Raw genomic sequence first — 19,211 nt, 5'->3', positions numbered from 1 at the left:
CTATGGGACTGTGCATGCAAGACTTTCTGTTTCCCCATCATAGGCATTTGCCTGTCTCACTTTTGCTTAGAGAAAATAGTTTATCTAATATACTGAGTACACTCAAGGTCTTAATAATTGATACCGCAAAATACACAGTGAAAACTGACATGTGGAATTGAACAGGTCAGTGTTAGATGTCAGAAAGTGAAAACTTTACATGCTCATTCATAGGATCCATCTTAATTTATTACCATCAAAGTAAAATGGAAAGCTAATATTCAATATGTGTCCCTGAGAAAATTCAAAAGATCCCCATACACCTGTGTTGCTACTATTACAAGAGGAATTTGACCGGGAAGACGAAGCTGAGGTGCAAAGAATTCTCAGCATCCTACTTGCCCTCATGGAAGAGCCATCTCTATACCTCATAGCGGCAACTATTCACAAGTTGCCTCCCAGCTGAACTGTTCTAGACCTGGGCATCAGCACGCTGGAAGGGATACCAATCAGGCCTATATCTGCTTATATTTACACAAAGAAACTCTAGAAGAATACATAAAATACTAATAATAGTGGTCTTCTGTGAGGGTGGGAACCTAGCCAACTGTAACAGAAATGTGAGACCTTTAATGGCCCATGTAAATAAATCTGTACAAAAATATTTTAATAAACAATGTGCTAGAGAAAACTAAATGGGATATAATGAAGTTTGATGACAGTTTCTGAGGTCAATAAAAAGCAGATCTGGAAATATTTTTGCCTCTGGCAATGTTTTGGTAAGAGAAACCACAAGCAAACTGGGTCAGTTCAGAATAGTTCACATCTTTATGATGATATAATTGTTTTCCTAGGTGGAATGTAGGATCAGCATCTACGTTAAAACATTCCATTACTTATCTGAAAGGTCTAATGTTCTAAGAAAAAGTCTCTTGCACTGTGTAATTATCAATATCATATCCATTTCTCCCAATCAGCTTTTAGCTCCTTGCTCATGTTTCTAGTGGGATGAATTTAAAAAGGAAACTATGCCACCTTCAGGATTTTCAAAAAACAAATCACAAATGAGTTTGCTACCTTCCTTAAAATTCTTTAAAATTTCTAAACGTGCTTTCTTTTTAACAGTGGAGGATGGGGTTCCTCAACCCGAAGTGCAGGTAGAATTGAGGTATAACTGAGTGTTATTTTCCTCTTTCAGCCTCAAGAAGGAGGCTTAAGTCTTGTTAGAGTTCATCAATTACTGTACTAGTACGCAAGCAAGTGTGAGCCATATGAGAGAGAAAGGTGTGGTCTCTGGCAGAAGTCTCACTGAGTGTAACTCCAACTTGATCCTGCAGCGGAACTCTGGAACATGAAGTACACCTTAGTTGTCCCCGCCAGAGATGAGGAAACTGAAATTTAATATTCCCACATGAGATTGGTGGAGCACATAAGGCAGGCATAGGGCAGCTGGCTGTGGAAGAGCCCCAGATCTGGCCACTGAAAACACACTGAACGTCAAGGAGTAGGAGTTTGGGGGAGGGGACAGGGAAGGAGGGCACAGAAATGTACGAAGGGATTAGGGGATGTAGCACCAATGTGACCTGACGCAGTTGTTCATCAGATCCTAACTGCAGACCCAGAATGCATTTATGTCCAATTTGTGCATAGATCTAAGACTAGTATGGTTTTCTAATTGTTGCCGTACCTAACATTACAGTCAGAATTCAGTGGGTAATTCAACAATCAAATTAAGCAGCATAAAAAAAGCCGTCTTAGCACCTCTATTTTTAATATGTTATATTTAATATATTAGTTGAATATAAAATGTTTAATATAAAATATATTTAATGTATTTAACACACTAAATAGGTAAATCCATTAAATTAATGTGTTACATATGATATAAACATATACATCCTTCTCTCATTATTTCTTCATTTAGCAGCCACAAACTAAGAAGATTTAAGAAACTTAACCTGGATTAAATGTTACTAAAAATGTCAGATTTGGAAAAACTACGATAGAATTAAAACTTTTTTTTTAGGGATAATCTTTCAATGTTTAAGTCGAATATTTAAACAGTGAATTTATGTAATAAATAGTGTACCAGGCACATTCTGGACACTGGGAACAAAGTGGAGAACAAACCCGACAAGTCTTTTCTCGTGGAATTTACCTTCCAGAAGGGGGAGATAGACCAAAAATAAGGAAAGGAATATGTGCCATTTCTGATGCTGATGTCCTACACGTAAAACAAAATAAAATGGTGTGATAGAAACTGATAGAAGTTTAAAAACATACATGGAAATAAAAATAAAATGCTAATAGAAGAACACATAGGCTGTTATTTTTGGAATTTTGAGGTGAAAAAAGACTTCTAATGACACAAAAGCACAAAACCATAAGGCAAAAAAGCTGGATTTTAACACATCAATATTAAGAATGTCTCATTGATAACCTGAACCACAGACCAAGTTAACTAATGACAGACTGAGAAAAGATACTTGCGATTTCTAAAACAGATTGAGGATTAACATATAGCACATACAAGAAATTTCTAAGAATCAATTAGAAATAAGTTGATAGGAAAAATGATCAGAGAATATAAAAAAATAGACAAAAGGGTCATTTGATTGATAATAAGTGTGTGACATAATACTCAACTTTATCAGTAATTAGAGAAATGCAGATTAAAAGAAGGTAATACCTTAAATACAGCAAATCAGCATAAGTTTCAAATCAGAAAATATCAAATGTAAGATGTATGTAGAGAAATGGAAACATGCTCAGAAGGTAGAAGTATAACTTGCTAAAGAACAGTCTGGCAAATTGATGATGCCAAGTCCAGACAGACTCCAACCCATCAACTCAGCTTTGGGAAAATTAACCCAGAGAAAAAATTGTTCAGGCTGACACAGGTTTATTTTTGAGGCTATGTAGGGTCAGAGACATCTTGGTGTCCACTTAGGAAATATATATAAAATGTGATGATTAAGCACCACGAAATACTCTGCAATTAAAACCAGTTAAGACACATACAGCAAAATGCTTAGTGTCAAGTCAAAAAAATGAGGATAAGCTCTATGGCAATGTACCATTTATAAATATCAAAAATACACAAATAAAAATAATACTGCATATTGTATAATGATATGTATGTATCCAAGAAAAATCAGTAAATATTATGGTAGGACTAGGAGAAGGAAGAAAGTTGAAAACAAAATTAAGCAAAGCATAGCCTTGCACAGAAATATTTCTGCAAGAACTACACTCCAATTTTATACCTAGAATCTTGCAAAACTTTGACTATTTTTATTATATTTCATATTTACCATGATACAAGGATCCATGCAATAAATTAATTCATTGTACAGACTCTTGTGAGGTTGTAGCATGAACCAGGCTTTATGCTGAGTATAGGGCATAGAAAGATAAAAGACATGAGGAGTATGTGGTGAACTGGAAGGCAGGAAAAATACCTAATTCAGTTTTGTGTCTTCAGGTGAATATAGACACTTTATTCTCTCACATAATAAGTGTGATAGCTTCTTCATTCAATGAAAATATTATTTGCTCTTGGAGTCTGGGACTCAGATTTAATTTTTGAATTCAGTTAAGTGTAGCTAAGTAATCCTCAATTTCTGATTCAGCATTCACTCTCTTTTCCCATGGATCTTGGTCTAGATTAAAATTTTTTATTTCAGTGTTTATTTTGGAAGTGTATCAATACTATTAGTTACCCCAAATCCTTTTAGGAAACAGATGAACTACAAAACACAAAATATTTAAACAATTAGAGAACCATATTTAAATGCTTTAAACCATATTTAAAGCATTTTTTGAATGCTTTTTATCCTGTATTTTCCATTGTTATCCAAAAATAGATATTGGATATAAACTCTGGAAAATAACTCTGCACCATACATATATTACAAAATATTTCTAGGAGACCTAAAGTCACAATAGCTTTAAGGAAATCTTAACATGAGAGTTTTGGTAGAAGCAATAAAATCCACCAGTGATTGGACTCAATAAAGTAAAAACAAAGCTGGAGTAAGCAGCTAGAGACACTAAATGTTTCAGTTGTTTTCTATGCAATACATCTCAGAAATATAGGGAGACACTTTACCCATGCCCTAGGTCTCCTTGCCACTGAAAACTCATTTCCTGATTGAGCCATGGAAGATCTGCAGGTTTAAACTAACTTGGCAGTCATTGGTTAGAAGGCTGACTCCAGGACCTGCAGCAGCTTCTTGCTGCCTCTCTCTGAAACCTTTACCAATGTAGGGAGCCAGTCACTATGTCTGAGTGTGCTAGTTAGCTTTATCTAGTGACTCTCAGAGGCATTTGACAAAGATAAAACACACTGTGGCAAGAGAAAAATAACATTTCGATTGCTTTACTATGAAATGTAAGTATCTTAATGACAGAAACATCTCTGGGTTTGTGACTTGTCTTTTTTGTTTTACATTCATATTTAGTTAACTGAGCATCTTCTAAGCATATGAACATATTTAATCCTTGAGCAACCCAGAGTGACAGATAAAATTTTCTTCATTTTATATTTATAGATAGTTGACACTCTGGGACATTAATGACTTGTACAAGATAACATAGCTTTAAAGTGAAGTTATTTAGGAAGAATGTGTATTAAATCTGCTATTTAGGCCATGTAAGGCCTCAAGAGATGAAATCCCAGGTTATCCACAGCAATGTATATTTTTTTGCAAGGATGATGGTGCATGAGATAGGAGCAGAAATCAATTTACCAGCAACAAGTCAATTCAATTTCAGTTATCCAAATGCCATAATGTAATGAAGACTTCACAAATATACAGAAAATTTGCTTGACATTTCTCAAGAAAGAAATTCTGGCCACACAAACTACCCATTTTTCCAAGGGGAAGAGTTTGCTTGGAATGGCTTGGATATCGTTTGGTATGCTATCATTCTACTGGGCAGTTTTAGCCAACTATCTCTGTATAATCAGCCAAAGAAACCTACTGCCCTTAAACCCAAGCAAGAGGAGCATCTCCACTGAGGCCCTCAATTTAGAGGGCTCTGCATATCAGGTATATTCAAAATGATAATAAGGACTCTGTCAATTGGCACAGGTGACCTGTAAATGTCATGTCCTCTCTTTTGATGAACACCCCTGAAGCTCCAGAAAAAGCTTCTCAGTATCTTTTACTCTGAGTTCTTAAAAGAAAAGCACATGCAGAAAAATGTCACGGAGGTTTATGGGTTTTACTCTGCTGCCCACATTGGAAAAATACACTGCTCAGAGTGGGGGAAAATTTGAGCAGTTAAAGCCTTTAAGTAACTGAAAAGACTAAGTAACTTGTCGCAACATTTTTCTTAGATACTATCTATGTTTCTGATGCTTGCATAATTAAGTACTGTTTCCTAAGAATAAGGATAGACCATTTTATTGTTTCCCTTTATATCTCCCTTTGTAGAAACTCATGAACTAGTGCAGTATGTAAACAGTTGTAATTGGCTACTGTGTTATTAAATAACTTAATATACAGGCACATCTCTTTTTAATTGCACTTCACTTTATTACACTTCACAGGTATATACATATAAATTTTAACAAATTGAAGGTTTTTGGCAACCTTGTGTCAAGCAAGATTATCAATGCCATTTTTCCAACAGTATTTGCTAACTTTGGGTCCCTGTATCACATTTGGGGATTCTCCAAATAGTTCAAAATTTTTCATTATTACATTTGTTATGGTTGTCTGTGATGAACAATCTTTGATGTCACTATTGTAATTGTTTCGGAGTGCCATTTAACTATGTTCATATAAGATGGCAAACTTAATAATGAGTATATTGTGTGTACTCTGACTGCTCTATCAACCAGCTATTCCCCCATGTCTCTCCTTCCCCTCAGGCCTCCCTGTTCCCTGAGACATCACAAAATAAAACTGAAAGTAGGCCAATTAATAACCCTACAATGACCTCTAAATACTAAAATGAAAGGAAGAGTTGCATGTGTCTCATGTTCAATCAAAAGCTAGAAACGATTAAGTTTAGTAAGGAAGGCATGTTGAAAGTGAAACAGGCTCAAAGCTATATGTCTCTTGTGCCAAAGAGTTAGCCAAGTTGTGAATGCAAGGGACAAGTTCTTAGAGACATAAGTGTTATTCCAGTAAATAAACAAATGATAAGAAAGAAGAATAGCCTTATTGCTGATATGGAGGAAGTTTTAGTGGTTTGGATAGAAAATCAAACCAGCCACAACAGTCCCTTAAACCATCGCCTAAGTCAGAGCAAGACACCAACTCTCTTCAATTTTATGAAGGCTGAGAGAGGTGAGGAACCTACAGAAGAAAATCTGGAGGCTAGCAGAGGTTGGTTCATGACGTTTAAGGGAAGAAGTCACCTCCATAAATAAAAGCTCAAGGTGAAGCAGCAAGTGCTCATGGAGAACTGTAGCAAGATATCCAGAAGATCTAGCAAAGATAATTAATGAAGGTGGCTGCATTATAGAACATGTTTTTCAGAGTAGATGAAACACCCTTCTATTGGAAAAGATGTCATCTAGGACTGTCATAGCTACAGAGGAGAAGTCAATGCTTGGCTTCAAAGCTTCAGTGCCTGGCTGACTCTCTTATTAGGGGTTAGAGCTGGTGACCTTAAGTTGAAGCCAATGCTCACTGACTCTTCCAAAACTCCTTGGGGCCTTAAGAATTATGCTAAATCTACCCTGCCTATGCTCTCTAAATGGAACAACAAAGCCTAGATGACAGCACATTTACAACACAGTTTACCAAATATTTTAAGCCCACTGTTGAGACCTACTTTTCAGAAAAAAGATTTCTTAAAAAAAAATTACTGCCCATTGGCAATGCACTTCATCATCACTCAAGAGCTCTGATGGAGACATAAACGAGATTCATCTTGTTTTCAGGCCTGCTAACACAGCATCCATTGCACAGCCCATGAATCTAGGAGTCATTTTAACTTTCAAGTCTTATTATTTCAGGAATAAATTTCTTAAGGCTATAGCCTATGTAGATAGTGATTCTCCTGACGGATCTGGGCAAAGTAGATTGAACACTTTAAGGAAAACATTCACCATTCTAGAGGCCGTTAACATTTGTGATTCTTGGGAAGAAGTCAAAATACCAACAGGATATGGATGCCTAATAGGAGTCTGGAAGAAGCTGATCTAACCCTCATAGTTGACTTTGAGGGTTTCAAACTTCAGTGGAGGAAGTAACTGCAGATGTGGTAGAAATAGCAAGAGAACTAGAAATAGGAGTTGAGCCTGAAGGTGTGACTGAATTGCTGCAACTTCATAATAAAATTTAAAGGATGTGGAATTGCTTCCTATGGATGAGCAAGGAAAGTGGTTTCTGGAGATAAAATCTGTTCCTGGTAAAGACTGTTGAACTGACAACAAGGTTTTAGAATGTTACATAAACTTAGTTGATAAAGCAGTGGTCGGGGCTGAGAACTGACTCCAGTTTTGAAAGAAGTTCTATTATAGGTAAAATCCTGTCAAACAGCATCACATGCTACAGATAAATTATTTGTGAGAGGAATTGTCAATAGATGCAGCAAGCTTGATTACTGTCTTATTTTAAGGAATTGCCACAGCCATCCCAACCTTTGGCAACTACCACCTTGATCAGTTAGTAGCCATGAACGCTGGGGCAAGGCCTTCTATCAGCAAAAAGATGAAAACTCACTAAAAGCTCAGATTATGGTTAGCAATAACATATTCTTAATTAAGGTACATACATTGTTTTTTTAGACATAATGCTATTGCATACTTAATTGACTAAAATCTAGTATAAATGTAACTTTTATATATGCCCGGGGAAATAAAAAAATTTATTTGACTCACTGTACTGTGATGGTCTGGAATCAAATCTGTTGTATCTCTGAGATATGCCTGTAATTAAAATTTGAAATTAACTTAAAAATTCTACACTTAATACTGACTTTAAGTTTTAACTTTCAACTTAAATAATTTAGGGATATGGTACATGGGCCTCCATTTGTTTTCTTAATGTGAGATGCCAAATGTTAAGAACCAGCCTACTTTGGGGTCAGGCAGCAGTCCAGATAAAATTTGCTATGGCTGGGACAGTGGCTGGGTACCTTCCCCTAACAAAGCAAATGGCACCTGCCGAGTCTTCCAGGATGGAGAGAGAACCTGCCAGACCGTTTCTTCCAAAAATTGTTGTGTATATGCAAGCAGTGAGGATATTTGGACTCCTCTTTCATCTCATGTAGAACATAACAAAATCTAATGGTTGCTGTTTTTCAAGACTTAAATTGGAGATCAACAATCCTTCTGGGACAGGAAGTGTTTTAGTCCTTTATGAGCACTAGAAGAAGTGGTGTAGGACCTGCCAGAAAGACAGCATTTGCTCACAGCAGTGAATCACTGCCCTTCCCTATAATTCTAGTGTGGAGAGTAGGGTGTGGATGCTTATCAAGAGTCCAGTCACAGCCCAGGGACAACTGAGAAGAAAGGTGAAGGGAAAGCCATTTTGATCATGGCCTTCCAGTAACAACAGCCTCTTAGAACTCCTTTTGAAAGAAAAGGTCAGAAAGATAAGAAAAGATTGATCTTCAAGTCATTATTAGCTAGATTTATTTATCCCTTAGCTAACATGAGTTAAGGAGGAAAATTCAGTGTTGTAAATATGATAAGAATAATAGCAATAATTACAGCTTCCAGTTATCAAGTCTTAACTATATGACAGAGACTAGACATACATTTAATTAACATAGAAAACATGCAAGGAACACATCAATATGCAATACTGAGAATAAGAAAACTATGATTAAGTAAAGTCAAGTCAGTTATTCAATCACATAGTCACTAACTGCTACTGTTAGGATCTCAGTGCAAATTTGTCCCTCTTGCAGAAGAGAGAGCTTGCAGAGAAGAGGGAAGCCTTTAAAGACAAGTACAACTTTGGGTAACTAGGCCAGTGCTTTTCAAACATGAGGTACTTAGGAATCACTCATAGCTCTTGTTAAACACTAATTCTATTTTTTTCAAGTGTGAGTGAGAGCCAGTATTCTGCATTTTTAAAGCTTTCAACAACAAGGATCTGATGCAATCCCATTATTTGCAGATGACTAAAGTAAGGTCCAGAGAAGGAGGTGATTGCCTCAAGGACAAGCAGTTTGTTCAGTGTGAACAGTTTATCCTGGTACTTTTCCCAGGTCACTGCACAAGTTCAAAAGGGCAAATCCCCATTGCTAAAGCATTTCATCCTACCCATGTATCCATTAAGGATAAGTTCTGCTCCCACAACCCTGCAACCTCTTGCTATTATAATACATATATTAGAGATTCCCATCTTCTCTTTTAATATCTGTTATGTTAAAGATTGCTTTGCTTTATGAATAGATACATTCCTGAAAATTTGTGTGGTAATTTATTTTTTAGTTAATAATGGTTTAAATGCTATGAAAGATCTTTCTGTCTTTTGTTTTTTGGGTAGAAGGTAATAACTTCTATCAAATTAGCAGAAGTTTTTAGAAGGTCTCTGAAGTTGGGATTTTGTTTACCATAATCTTTGAAATTGGAGAGACATTAGATAATTAATGGAGCTTACAAACAAAAGTAACTTGTCCCCAGATTCCAATTTGATGACATGGCACCAATCCATAATATTAATATGCAAGGTTATCTCCACTGAGAGATATCTTACACAGAAAATAGCTATTCAAATTTATAGTATATTTCTCAGAGCTCATCATCTCAATTTGGAGAAACACTTCTTCTGACAAAGCATTTTAAGTGGATTTCTCTAGAACCTACTGCAATGCAGCCTGACCTCGGCCAAAGAAAAGGTAATTCATTTTCTTAATTCAGAAATTCTTTAAAAAATAGTTTCAAAAATAAATTAAAAAATGAGTGATGTGTTGTAACTCCTGTTTTATTAGAGGTAGGGCATCTCATGGAATAAACATATATGGGATGGAATAAATTCCTCAGGTAAACTGATTTTCATTTCTCTGAGTCATTCTAATTAGGAGCAAAATATTGCTCTAGAACATAATTTTATATATTATCACAAATGGTGTTTATATATATATATATACTATTCTTAAGAAAATCACATATTATACTGGCTTCAGTACATTAAGTAATTTCTTGGGAGATTTTTGAGGTGACTGTTTTAAAATGAGGTCTGTCTCCTCTTTTGCCTTCCTTTACGTGGCTGCCAATTCCTAAGTAGGTTTTTTATGCCAAACTTAATCAAATAGGATCACACCAACCCTAGCAGTTGGGTAATGTTCCTTTCAAGCACATTACAGCCATCTAGTTCAATCATTCCATTCTGCTTGTCCCCTTCTCTTCCCTCCCTACACTGTATTTTTCTTTTCCTTTCACTAATAATTAACTTGAGAATAAAATAAGATTAAATTTTTCATAGTTTATTATGGTTACTATGAGGGGAAAATAATATCATCTGCTTTTCTCTCTCTTGACTGCCCTCCCTTTACCACCCTCCAAATTATTTACTCTAAAAATTTTAGACTGCAAACAAACCATTTAGAAAAATTGTCACATTATCACACCCTGGTCCACCTGGATCGCTAGTCATTTCCTAAATACAATTGCATGTCTATACAAACCCAAGTCTATCCTGTCACCACTGAGAATGTATTCGATTCATTTAGACTCCTGTTAAAGTGCTAGTCCTCCTTCAAGGCCCAGCCAAATGCTACCTTCTTGCGTCTATTTCTCTTTGGTAACCAGTGGGCCTGACTTTACTATAAGACTATGAGGGGAAAATAATATCATCTGCTTTTCTATAGGCATCTTGAGGTCAGTGCCAATGTTTTGTTTATCATGTCTCTCCACAGGAGCTATATTAGTTTCTTGTTAGCAGTGGAACTCACTATTAGTTTGGCGGAGGTCATAGCAGGAAATGCCAATACCGTAAAGAATTAGTGCTATACGAACACAACTTCCTTGAAGTGCCACCATGGATGGTAAGCTTCCAGTCTCTTGGTCATCTATTTTACTGCAGGTTTTGAAAAAATACTTGGATGGATTGATAGATGTTGTTGATCACTTTATAACAGTGTTTCTCAAAGGATGATATTCCTATTTCTAACACTGGAAATAACAGGATCTCTGGTTAAAAACAGAGATTGCTGGCCCCTATCTGAGATAATCTGAGTCAGTATCTCCAGAGATAACATCCAGGACCAGGATTTTTTTTTTTTAAACAACCATCCTGTGAGGACTTCAGGTATACAAATCTTTAACAGTTGCTGATTTAGAGTAATGAGATTTCATCTTCTTTATGGGCAAGGGCAATTTAAGGGTTGAAATTAAAAAATGGCTAGTAAAGACAGAGAAAATTATGCAAAATGCAACTAAAACATTTGACTTAGTCTGTTCTAAGGTATAGTTTCTCAAAAACAGAGATATAAAATGGAATTTAATATGACTTCCAGCTGAATGTTCCCCTAACTTTTGTTATAGCATATAAAAGAAATGTCATTTACAGATTGACAACTCTTTAATTTTTAAAAACTGATTAACATGTCTAACTACAAAAAGGAGAAGTACTTTAGGTAAAATTGTTCAAAATTAGTCTCTTGCTATTCTATTTTAGATAATATTCTGCCATTTCCCACACATTTTTCCTCTTCTCTGACACATTTTCTTTCTTTCTTTTTTAACCCAAGCCTGTGATCTATGAAGAGTCTGTTGAAATGATGTATGGGAGGTTTATCTGTTCCTCCAAGGGGAAACTCTTGAAAGGGCAGAAGTTTTGCTATATGCTGGACAGGGTCATAAACCTTATGGATTCTGGGTGATGAATGCTCATATAATGACTGTTTTCCCTTTTCCAGTCAGTTTTACATTAATTTCATCTCTTCCAGTGAGCAGACATATTTGACAAGAGATTTCTTAATAGTTTCTGGGCTTGCATTTGATACTTTTGCTTGAAACTGATGAGGATTTTTTTGGATCATACAATTTTTTTTTCTTATAGAAACATTTACATGTTGATAGATTAACATTTCCAATGAAATGCCTTTTGGCACCTGGTCTGGGCAGCAGGCATTACTGCTTAGTGGACATGCACATATGCAAACAGTACTCTACTTCTGGAGAACTGCTCGGGTTAGGACTTGCTGTGGTGAGTAGAGTGTGCGTGGAAGGCCAGGTCTTTTCTGGGTGGCAGCATTTAGTTGCTCATGGTTGACGCTGCTGAGGCCATCGTGGGGGCACATGTTAGGATAAAGTTGCCTCTCCTGAGAAACACAATCTGAGAACCTGTTTCAAGGTTGCCTAGCTTTGTTTTCAACTCCTTTCATTAGTTGCCAGTTTCTCTTCAAACACTTGCTTTTAATTATCAGGCATGATTCCCCTAGAACACTGAGGAAGATATTGTAAAAATCTTCTTCCTACTTCACAGAATCTCCAGGATGAAACTCTACCTGACCTTATCTCACACCATTCATCCTATTCTTGGAGTTCAGTCCCAGCATGTTTAAATGGTCCCTTGCATTCATTATTCTCATCTCTATGTGCCTAATCTCTTAGGAATTCCTCAGGGTCAAGGTACTTTATTAATTTGTTGTAATAGTCTACAACTAGCATATTTAGCTAACAAAATAGTTTCTCTTTCTAAAATGACAGAAACCTGATTATTTCACTGGAAATGGGGGTAAACTTGGTTTCTTGCCCCAGTACCTGGTACTTCTCTCAACCTTGTTGCTTTAGTTACTTCTGAGTTTTAGTGAACCTTAATCCCGAAACATATTCCAGACAATGGTACTTCAAAAACTAAACCAACCCTCCTACACTGTTGGTATATGTAAATTGGTACAGCCACTGTGGACAGCAGTGTGAAAGTTCCACAAAAAACTAAAACTAGCAATACTATACAACCCAGTAATTCCACTTCTAGTAATTTACCTGAGGAAAACAAAAATCTCTGATTCGAAAGATACATGCACCTCCATGTTTATTGTCACATTATTTGCAATAGTCAAGACATGGAAGCAACTAGTGTCTACCAATAGATGAATGGATAAAGAATATGTGGTACATATACACAATGGCATATTTTTCAGCCAATAAAAAAGAAATCCTGCCTTTTGTGACAACATGGATGGACCTAGAGGGCACTATGCTCAGTGAAATAAGCCAGGTGGAGAAAGGCAAATACCAAATACCATTTCACTTATATGTAGAATCTAAAAACAAATAAAATGAACAAAATAGCAGAAGACTCATAGACACTGAGAAGTGGCTGATGATTACCATGGAGGAGGGGCTGAGGTGGGTGGGTGAAATAGCTGAAGGGGATAAAGAGGCACAATATCTCAATTATAATATAAATTAATCCCAGGGATGAAAGCACATCATAAAGAATGTAGTCAATAGGTCTGTAACATCTTTCTATGTTGACAGATAGTAATAACTATACTAGTTGGGGTGAGGATCTAGTAATGGACATAACTGTTGAATCACCATGTTGTATATTTGAAACCAATATAATATTGTATATCAACTATTATGTCAATTAAAAAAAACTAAAACCAATCTCAGAATTAGCTGATGAAGTTTAAGAGTTGGACTTTTAGTCATTATTTTAATATGCATTGAGATATATAAACATATACAAAATACTTACAATTTTATGTAAGGCATAGTGATACAAAAACCTGACTACCACCAAGTTTAAACAGTAAATTATTATGAATGTCTTTGAAGTCTCCTGAGTATGCCTCCCCAATCCTACCTACTTAACTCCATTTAGAGATAAGCAGTACCCTGAATTTGGGGATTATCATCCCTCTATTTTTATTCATAGCTATATTTATTCATACTTATGTTTGCAATACTATGTGTTTTTATTTGTTTGAACTTGTGTGCCTTTGACTTCATATAATTATGAGTATTCACATATAACTTATTTTCTATTGAATATTATGATCATATTTATTTAGTTTGCTACATACAGCTCTGAATTATTGATTCTTCATCGCTATATATTCTTCATCCTACTTCATATTCCAATATTGATTGATATTTGGATTTAGTCCAGAATTGTTTTTTGCAATTATAGATGATGCCTATCTAAAGATTTCTCTGCATATACTCTCAAACCAGAAATGACTGCAGTAAGTCATACAAGCAGATGCCATTGAACTTAGTTTGAAAATCTGGTTTGGTATGGTAAGTCATTGCAGAGGCAATTTGGTACAGAATACTTCAGGGAAGCACACAGTACTAAGAGCCCCGAGTGTCTCCATAAATTATCATAGTAAATGGAGATAATTTGGCATAAGGAAGAGAGGAAAATGACTTCAGCATTCCCCACAGAACAAAACTGATCAGTCTCTTTAGACTGGAAGCAATCGGAGAACTAGAGTTCATGCAAGTATGACTCAGCCCAAATGCAGAAACAATCAGAAGCAAAGCCCCTTCCTGAATGAGCTGGTGTAGAGGCCAGGATGGTTGATGAGAACCTTGGAGAAGGTGTAAGATTTTCCCTGTCTTAGGTAGAAAGCACCAGGCAAGAAAATTCTAAGTACAAGGAAAGGCAATGAGTCCTGAATCAGAAAAGGTTTAAGAATTACAATTTTTTTTTCTTTTGGGAGAAAGGTAAAACTCTACAATTACTCTTTATTCTGCAGAGGCAGCTTGAAATGTTTATGCATGAAAATTATCAGTAGGAGCTAAGTAAGGCAAATAGAAAGATAGAAATTGAAAATTTGGAAGGGAGAAAGAGAATCTAAGGCGCCTGGAAGCTGTGTGGGAGGGGAAAGGGAAAGTTGGGGTGGAGCACAGTGAAATGCATCTTTGGAAAACAGAACTGCAAATATGCATTTTAGATTGGCTGGTATAGAGTTCTTCCTCACTGCCCATATGAAGTCTTCATAAAGCTTTCATGGCTTTCATATGAATGGATCTTTAGAGGAAAACTAAGGCCTGTGGAGCTATATGTCTCAGCCCTCCTACTGTAATACAGACACACCTAAGGATGGAGGAAGAAGCACAAAGGACCATGAAAGAGTAAATTCCTGAAATCTGGAGACCAGCAATTGCCTAGGTCATAAAATTGGAATTTTATGGCAATCCTGCCTAGATTTCTTTGGGCAGAAAAGACCCAGTTGACATCTTGGTAATATTTATCTATATTCTTTTAGAAATGTTAACATTTTAGCTACATAGAGATTCCATGCATACATTTTCATTGTTCAAAAAGATCCATACAGAAACTAAATAAATAAATAGTGGAAGTCTCTCATCAGACTTTCTCCATCTTTCCCCCTTCTGAATATCATCTCTAGAAGTATTCACTGCTATTTCTTTGAGGAATTTTCTTCTGGAGTATTTTCTTCCCATTTGCATATAATTTATTGTGCAGACTTTTCACATCTATGAAAAGCTTTTTTAAATTTTTCCATTAAACTATCATTTAACCAAGAAATTATAAATGTAAATTTTGGCACTTTTTTATGTTAGGAGGTTGTTTGAGTCAGACGGCAGCCCTCTTAGGGTTAGTGATTCTAAACTGACTCCTGGCTATATTCCAAAGGATGGAAAATGCTCTTTTCATATTCTGAATAGAACCGTTTTTGTTTATGTACTTCATGGAGTATTGCCACAATGTAAGCCTTTACTAATAGAATTATTGGAAAAGGGGGTGGAAAGAGAAGGGGACTTTTAGCCCTTTTCTCTACTTGCATGGAATTCTGTCTTTAAGCGTGACTCTGGATGGAGTGGTATGTCTCCTCACCTCATTGGAGGCTGCTATTAACATTCTCAGAAAGTTCCTTGGAGGCTTTACATTGCCTCTATTTCCTTGTTTGAAATTGGGAATAGCTAAATGAGACTGATTCCTTCAATGAAGTTTTAGAATTGCTTAACCAGATAATTTTGCCTATAATTTCCTTTTCATGCATGCCTAAGAATATATAAAAACCTGTCTAAATAAATTCAAAGTAGTTTCTTTTTTAATAATTATAAAATAAAAATCCTGAGTGAAAGCACTGTGTCAGAGTTTAATGTGCAGTGTTTTATTTTTATTAGTGGTACACAAAATAATCACGTGCTTTCCAATCGCTAGCATCTTAGATTTAATGAAGTCTTATTTTTCTAGCCTCCATTGTAGCTAGGGGACAGGCATGTAGGCCAGCTTCCTGCAATAAAATGCACATATATGAGACAGTGTGTGTGATCTGACTTATGTGAATCTACAGGCTCGCATTTTTTTATGGCTACTGATGTGGCATGGTTCTGTGGTTGGCTGTGGCTGTCTGGGCAGATTGTGCACAGTGCTTCTGAAGTGCCCTTGGAAGCTTGTTTCTAATATATTTCCTCAGCAACTTGATGACTTTGTGAGCTACATAACATCCTGAAGCAAATTCCTTCTATGCAGAGACTAGCCTAAGTAGATTTTGCTGTTTGCAGCTAAGAACTTTAACCAATATATAAATTACATTTGGGAATAAAGTTTATAATAAAATTGTTAGAGAAAAGATAGCAGTGCATAAGCGATTCTGGGCCTTCATATTCATTTGGAAAAAAAAAAGTCCCACCTCATGCTATACATCAAGTTCCACATGTTTAAATATCTAAAGGTATAAAATAAAATTAAAATTAATATAATGGTAATAATGGGCATTTGTGAAAGTTTATAGAATCACGCATACTTCTGATGGGGATATCAAAGAACACAATCTTGTTTTTGTAAACAATTGGGTATCATCTATCAAAACATTAAATATACAACTCTTTGTAGCAATGATTTTACATCTAAGAATCTTAGAAGAATATAGTACATATTTGCAAATATTTCTATATAGAGGTATTTATTATGACAGTATGGTTTGTTATAGAAATAGAAAATGAATCAACCTATGTAGCCTACAATAGAGAATTGTTGAATAAATCATGGTATGTTCACATAATGAAATATTCTGCAAAAATGTTGAAGAATGTGGCAAATCTCTATGTGATAAGCCTGATGGTTATATATGATACAGTCCATTCAGTATGTGCGGGGATGTGTACATACTGATGTTTGCTTACACCAAAATCTTGGAAGATATCCAATAATGATCATCCCTGGGGAGGGGGAGAAGCTTTGTAACTTTTTATTCTGTATTGTTGGGAATTTATTACAATGAATACTACTGCTTTCATAGTTTAAAAAGCAATAAAGTTTGAAAAATAGAAACAGCTTCTTGCAAGGCAACATGAAAATTTTTTTCTGCTTCTATTGAAGTGGAACAATTCTTCCTCCTACAGCTCTTAGCTATAGATTCACTGGAAGTGATTTAGATTGTATGGGACTTTTTTCTGGGAGAATGAACACACCAGTCCAGTGCAGGTAGCTGTTGTTCAGAGAACTATTGCCAAGTGTGCTCAAATAATTTAGGTTCCCCATCTGACTACACACCGTTTGGCTGAGCAACAAATTTACCTGTATTTGTATAGGTTGAGACACATCATTCTTAAAAATACATGTGCATGTAATGGATTTTGCATAAACAAATAGTGGGAAGCAATGTTTTCCTCTTTTTTGTTTTATTATTCTGACATCCATCAACCCACATCTGCATCTTTGGAAAATATATTTTGTATAAACAGAATAGATTGACCAAAATCTATGAGACACATATTGACTATAAATGATGTAAATATTCATCACTGGAGGAATTGCAATATTTAGATATCTTTTTGTAAACCAATGGTCAGTTGCATTATGGAATCAATCCAACAAAAGTAAACCAACAAGTTGACAAAACAATTTTGTTTTGGCATTGAGAAATCTGAGACAGTTAAAACTGACAATTATCTCCGAAGAGATCAGAAAAATTTTTAAAAAAGGAACTTGATTTGACAAATTCATTTTAAGTCATTAAAATATATCTGTCACAAGTTTCTGGCTGACTCTCAAGAAAGTTGTTTCACCTTCAGCATTGCTGCAGTCCATTAAAGGAAAAAGAAATCTATGTATTTAGCTAATTAAGAAATGCAAGCAAAACCTTAGTATTCTTTGTTCCTGAAATTATGTTAACAATTTTAATGGTACTAAAGACATTGAAATCATGTTATGAAAGGCAGTATGTCCTGGTGATATTAAATACGCATATTTGTGAAGGTCCAAAAGTAAGCTGAAAGAATTGTTATACTTTAAATGTGAAGAAAAGTTAAAATTTGTGATGTAAACAAAGAAATGGTATATGATAATATGAAAAACTCATGTCATTATTATTTAGAAAATAAAATGTTTGTGTATGTTTACCATAAGGTTTCCTATTTGTATCTGCCCCCCAAAAATGTGCTGAGAATAAAATGATCCTGATTCAATGCAACAGTCACATTGCAGATCACTGTAAGTCCTTCTCCAAGTAACTCACTAAGCTTCTCTTTGTTGCTGATTTCACTAAAACTTTTAACATAATTTTTTATTTTTCCTCCCAGATGTATTCATCAGGTCCCTTCTAATTTCAACCTGGCATTATAATGCTGTGTATACACAAATAAAGTGTCTTAATGGTCTTTATATTCCCCAAGTGCACAGACCAATATATTGACCAGAATGCCTTATCAAAAATATTTTGTGAATAAAGGATTGTCAAACTAGAGTGTAGCTTCACTGCAGATATTTTATCATCTTGGCTAGAACACAATAATACAGGTTTTAATTTTCAGTATCTAGCAACTGAATGCTCTTGCTTCCATCAAACTCTAAGCCTTTGGTTACTGTGAAATGTTAGTGAAAATACAAATGTTCCATCTCTTTCTCTAAAAAGTCAGTAAATTTGTCTCAATTCAGAAATATAATATTATTTACTTGATATGAATTTGTGCTATTTGAGAGTCTAAAGGTTGTACTAATGTATATGGATCAGACCTTATCAGGTTTTTATGGAAATTTAGGGAAATCAGTTTCTTATTATCTTATTTCACATTAATAATCTTATCTTCTTTTCTGACATTTCATTATGAAACCAGAAATTGCATTAACCATTGTGGTTAAGTAGTATCTTTAATTCTATATAAATTAAATTCCCTCCTTGTTAGCTATTTAAGCATTTTCAAATGCTATTGCTGAAACACAAATGTTAACCATTCCAAAAATACGTATTTATTTACTTCATACTAATTTTGTTATATAACTCAAAGTTATTATATTCAGTGTAATGCAGATTACTTACTGATTCCCTAAAACATAACTTCTCCACAGTTTTTGGAGGTTAATAAAACAATATGAAATTTA

Source organism: Manis javanica, chromosome 12 (assembly GCF_040802235.1).
Source record: "Manis javanica isolate MJ-LG chromosome 12, MJ_LKY, whole genome shotgun sequence".
Taxonomy (NCBI): Eukaryota; Metazoa; Chordata; class Mammalia; order Pholidota; family Manidae; genus Manis; species Manis javanica.
Note: the sequence above shows the minus strand (reverse complement) of the source record.